The following is a 6,000-nucleotide window of genomic DNA, read 5'->3' on the forward strand; positions in this document are numbered from 1 at the left end:
CTCTTCTCTGCTACTTTGAAACACACAGGTAACGATATAGGACCCCTGGACAGTCAAGTCCAGTCAAAGGCGACTATGGGGTTGTGGCGCTCATCTCGCTTCAGGCCGAGGGTGCTGGCGTTTGTCCACAAACAGTTTTCTGGGTCATGCGGCCAGCACGACTAAACCGCTTCTGGAGCAATGGAACAGTGACAGAAACCAGAGCGCATGGAAACACCATTTACCTTCCCACCACAGTGGGAAGGTATCCACTTGCACTGGTAAGCTCTTGAACTGCTAGGTTGGCAGAAGCTGGAACAGAGCAATGGGAGCTCACCCTGTCGCAGGGATTTAAACTGCCGACCTTCTGGTCAGCAAGCCCAAGAGGCTCAGTAGTCTATTGACACAGCCTCATCAGAGACACGAGACTCTGCACAATCTGTCCCATTTGGCTTGGTGAAACTGCAGGACACATTCATGACTTGCCAGAAGCAGATCAATGGCAACTTTCCACATTTAAGACTGCATTCTGCAACAGACACTAAGGAATATATCCAACCTAGTGCTATATGAATGTTGTCAGTGCACAGATTCCTGCTTGCACAATACAATCAGCTCGTCTCCTCCCCTACCTGCCCCCTAAATCTGTTCATGGTTCCCCCAATCCTCTGGAGCAGATTTGGAGAGGGTACGGGGCTTGAATGAAAGAGAACTCTCGATGCAAAAGTATAAATCCTTGCTATGACAGGACACAGTAGTTGACATCAGCTGGTCAGAAATGCTCATTTCAAGTTTTACACCGTACACCAAGGGCTTTATCATCCAAAAACTGTAACAATGTCCATTTACTAACATACCATGATCAACACCATCAAAGACCATAGAAAGATTAACAAGATTGATTGGGTACAGTTCCATTTATTAATCTCTAATCTGATTGAGATTATGGCAGTCTCAATGTCAGGCAAATGAGGCTGACCATGATGGCTATGTTCTACCTACAATTTCAGAGGAAGTGTGCCTCTGAATAGCAACTGCTGGGAATCGCAAGTGGGAAGAGCGCTGTTGCACTCAGGTCTCTTAGGTCAGCCACTGTGAGAAGAGAATATTGGTGATCCAGCAGGGCTCTCAGTGTCATGCTTAGTTTAGAAGACAGATCCTCAGTGCAGGGAACTGGTGTCCAGGTGTGGATTAAGCTGCCAAGAGAGACCACTCACTCAACCACCTTCCCACCCAGAGATTATATATAGATGGAGAAGTGAGTGGGGTGGAAAATACACAACTAGGATAGAACTGCCCACCCATCCACCCCCAGCTAGGAGCCAAAAAGCTCCCACTACTCAAACGCTTTATTTGGGATTTGTTCTGGGAGGGTAAACTGCACAGGATCACAACCTTATTAAAAAATGAATAAAAATCAATCACCCAAGTATTTATCACTGCAACATGAAACATGCAGATCCTGTTTCTTCTGCAACAGCCTTAACACAACATCCCTCAAAATCATCTAATAAAAAAGCATTCCATGCCAAATAGCAATTCACTTCTTCATATGCCATTGCATGTATTTTCATACTACACTACAGATGGCAAATGGTAGCATGCTTAACTATTATTTTTATTTCAAATATGAACAAACAAGCTATCAACTTAATTCTAGAATTTAACCAGAAAGTGTCAAAAATATAGTAAATATTTGTTTAGTGTTAGGATGATTTGCTTTTACTGCACAAATGTAATCTAAAAAATGATGGCGAGTATGTTTGAGCACAGAACAAAAAAATTCAATTCTGGTTCCCACGTTTTCTCTGCAAATCTGGATAAATCAAATTCCTTGACCACCAATACAGAATTAATTCTAACTTAAGCATGTATATTCCCTTTCCATATAGCTGGTAATGGCAATTCATTCACACACATATCATAGTCAGATAAGTTCATCCAACTACTTAGGGCTACATGTGTACTTGATTTTTGGATCTGTCCTTTATACAGTATTTCAACTCCTTCAGGGGCTACAGTTCTATGCACGCCCTTTTCCAGTGTGGCTTATACTCAAGTAGTCAGTCTGATGAAGATTTGTTTAAACTACAGTATAGGTCCATAAAGGAAGAATCACTTCAGCAGCATAAAGTTGACCTGGACCAATATGGATATTCTTATTATAGCCAATGAAAAGGAATCAAGCAAAGAGCCCTGCTGGATCAAACCAAATGCTTATCTGGTCCAGCGTTCTGTTCTCAGGAGAGCAAACCAGATGCATTTGAGATGCCCAAAGCAGGCCACAAGCACAATTGCCCTCTCCTGCTGTTTCTCCTTAGCAACTGGTATTCAGGGGCATGCTGTGTCTAATACTGGAGGTAGCAGTCATCTTGACTAGTAGCCATTGAGACTTATCCTTCATGATTTCACCTAATCCCATTTCAGAGCCATCACAGCCGGTAACAGACTCCACAGTTTGAGGCCCCATCTGCAGTATACATTTAAAGCACTTTAAACAGTCATGTTTCTCTCCACACACACACCCTGCACAAGATCCCAGGAACTGTAGTTTGTTAAGAGTCCTTTGGGAAACACCCTTTTCCTCTCATGAAGCTACAATTCCTAGAAGGCTTTAAGAACCAATCACTCTTCCCAGGGAACTCGGGAAATTGTAGCTCTGAGGGGAAACAGGTCTCCCAACAACACGGAGCACTCTCAACAAACTACAGTTCCCAGGATTCTTTGAGAGAAGACTAAACTGCTTAAAGTCCGATGCAAGTGCTTTAGATTTACAATGCAGGTGAAGCCTAATTTACATGTTGTGTGAAGAAATTCTTTCCTTTGTATGCCCTGAATCTGCAATCATTCAACTTCCCTGGATGACCGTAGGTTTTGAGAGGCTTCTCCCTACGCATTTTCACCACACAAGACATCATTTTTTTCTAACTTAGTTTTATTCATTTTCATCTTTAAACACGGCTGCATTGAGATGTATCTTTGTTTACATTAGAGCATATGACGTGCAACAATTAAATAGTTAAAAACAAAAGCAAAACAGCAATGAACACACAGATAAACGTTTCTGAATAGATTAACAAAGTTGTGTCAAAGCATACATGCCAAAATTATTAAATCATTACAGATATGAAATGATGTCTAGTAATCATTATTCCTTAGATTGGGGACCACAAGTAATTAAGCAAAAGGTCTTTTCTAACAACAATGATCAGAATTTATAGGAATTCATATGAATTCATCATTTTACCCACCTCTTTCATGTTCCCCTCACCCACTTGCTTTTTTCACTAAGCTAAAAAAACCTCTGGACTTGCCCCCGTTTCTGATCATTTGTGGGGGTGGGGGAGAGAGATCAGTTTCTGATCATTTGTGTTGGGGAGATATATGTATAGCTGAAGAATAGGTCTGCAACATCCACCGCACCCTTCTCTAGGGGAGCAGGAAAGCACGCAAAAACGAGGACCCACGCAGTGCCGCCTGTTGGTTACTTCCTGCCCGGAAAGGCATCGTGGATGCGTCCTGCAAACCAAACGTCCATATACCTCCCTGTGGTCCACGTAACCGCACCAAGCGCTCACAGGCACAAGTCGCGCAGCCACCTTCCCTCGGAGCCCCTTCCAGTCCCACGCGTCCGCCCGGCCCCATCCCAAAGACAGGCCTCCCAGTGCAACGCCCTCGTGACCGCTGCGCCGCTTTCTTCTCCCCTGTGCATGTTGTTGCACGGCAAGCTTAAGCTGCAACCGGTTGCGGACCGCGCGGCCTCTCCCTCCGTTCCCTTGCACAGGGCGAAAAGAACGGAAGGCGAGAAGACACAGACGCGACCCTCCCGCCCGCCTGGCCTCCCCTCCTCCTTCCCCGCGACGGCGCTTCCAAAGTCACTGAGTTCTTTGGCGGCCCGCCCCTACGTTCCATCCCCGAACGCTCGCCGTCCTCTGCGACCGCCCATTGGGCCGCGGCCGCGTCACTCACCAGATTTAATGAAACGGGGAGGGGTGGAGGGAAAGAAAAAAGAGCGAGCAGGCAGGCAGGGAAGAGAAGGAGGCGCTGGAAGGGGAGGGAGGGAGGGAGAGGAAGGGGCCGAGCTCAGCGCTCGCTCCAACAGAGAAGGAGGAGGGGGGGAGAGGGAAGCGAGGCGGCTACTTACTTACCTGCCCGCCCAGCCGCGCCCTCGGGCGAGCGTTGTGCAAAGAGGCGCCCCCCCTCTCCACAGTCGCCCCCTTCCTCGGCGAGCGCTCCGTCCGCGGCTCCCCCGGCCGGCGCCCGCCCGCCCGCCCGCTGCCCTCCCCTCGCTCGCTCGCTCGCTCCGCAGCCATTTTCCGTGGCCACCTTGGCTACCGAAGGGCTGACTCACCTCGTCGCTGCGGGGCCCTGGCTCGTCGTCTGGGGGCAGCCCGGCTCTGCCCGCGGCGGCGGCGGCGGCGGCTCTCCGCTGCCTCGTCGCCGTCCCCCTCCTTCGGCGCCGGCCCGGCCAGCCCAGCCTGGCGCGCTAGTCCCAGGCGAGGACGGGTCCCCCGGGCGGGCCGGGCTTGGCGGCGGAGAAGGAGGCGGCGGCGGCGGCGGCTCCCTCCCTCCCGGCCGTGACCACCATCTTATTAGCACAGGAAATGACATGGCGAACGGAAGAGAGGGGCGTTCGGGGGCCGAGCCCGGGGACCCCCCGAACCGGGAGGAGGAGGAGGGAAGCGACACGGGCTGGCTGGCGTCGAGGCCCGGCCTCCTCGCCGATGCTGGGGGAGCCCTGCACACAGGCACGCACGCCCCGAAATGCCGCCTTGCTCGCCCGCCCGCCCCCCTCGCTTCTCCTCTCCTTCGCTCGCCAGCCCGCCTGGCAGCCAAACACCCCCGCCATGCTCCTCCGATGCCTGTAGCAGCCGCAGCCGGGCGAGTCCTCCCCCGAGGCAGAGCAGCCTCCGCGGCAAATGCAGCGCCAGCCGAGCAGCAACCTGCGCTCGCATTTTGTGCGGGCTTTCCTTTCCGCTCTCTTCTTCTGCAGCATTGCGCGCTCGCTCTTTGCAGCCCCCCCCCCCCCAGCAGAGAAAAGTTGACGGCCGCCTGACTAGAGGTGCCTCTCTCTTGACATTGCAGCAGCCCGATCCTTTGCGTGTTTCTTCGGAACTCGCGCTACTGGGGTTCGGAAGGGACTTACTCTCCTGTAAATGCGGATAGCGTCCCATGCATGTTTACTGGGAAGTATCTTCCCGCACCCAAATCTCGACCCACTACCCAAAAAGTATTTACTCTACTGTAAAGGATCGCGGCCCGATCCAATGCATGTTTTCCCGGGAGTAGGAGTAAGTGAGATTAATGGGACTCGCTCTCCTGAAATACAAGGTCGCAGTTTATTCTGTTTCCATTACTGGTGGCGGTTTTTTCTCCTTTTAGCCTGTCGACCTTACAATCGCAACTGTTTTGTTTGGCCTATCCCGTTTTGATTTTGATCCTATGATGACCTTTCTGAAAAGGAAAGCAAAGGAGCCTGTGGAAGCTCCCGCTATATTAGTAACGCTATGCGTAACGTGCAGCGATTTAAACACTGACGTCTCTATTCTAATGAAACAGGTCCCGTCAAACTGGCTTTGACGTGCATGTAAGCCTGCTATCCTATACGTGCGGGAAATCCCAGTGAACCTAATAGGACTTCCAAATAAAATCCTGGAGAGCTGCTGCTAGTTCGTACTGTATATTGTAGCCAATACTAAACTACATGGACCAGCGTTATAACGTTGCCTGCTATGTGCAGGATCTTTGCTTGTTTTTAAACCAGCCTGCGGAGCTTGAACCCTGCAGTGAACTATCTGCAAAGAACTCGCCATTCTTAGCGTTTTAAGCATTTGCAGGGAGACTCCTGTTTATATCACATATCACTTGTGGGACTTGCAGGTGTGCCATGCCTCTTGTGCTGAAACGATTAATAGTAATTAGTTGAGAGAGCATATTGATGCCACATAGTACTGATTTATCTGAATTATCTGTTCAGTGGATTAGAAGTCATACAGGGGAAAGGGGCTGGGGGAAAACAAC

The 6,000-nt window shown here is 49.9% G+C and overlaps 1 protein-coding gene across 1 annotated transcript in view; it reads right to left on the reverse strand.

Moving 5' to 3' along the window:
* The window catches only part of PRDM11 (PR/SET domain 11), a 53,019-nt gene extending 47,272 nt beyond the window's left edge, over window positions 1–5,747 (reverse strand). Inside the window, 1 exon segment of the mRNA XM_079996091.1 lies at window positions 4,331–5,747. The gene's annotated coding sequence lies outside the window, so the exon portion shown is untranslated.
* Between the last annotated feature and the right edge of the window lie 253 nt (window positions 5,748–6,000).

The sequence above is a fragment of the Podarcis cretensis genome (assembly GCF_951804945.1).
Source record: "Podarcis cretensis genome assembly, chromosome: 1".
In the NCBI taxonomy this organism is placed as follows: domain Eukaryota; kingdom Metazoa; phylum Chordata; class Lepidosauria; order Squamata; family Lacertidae; genus Podarcis; species Podarcis cretensis.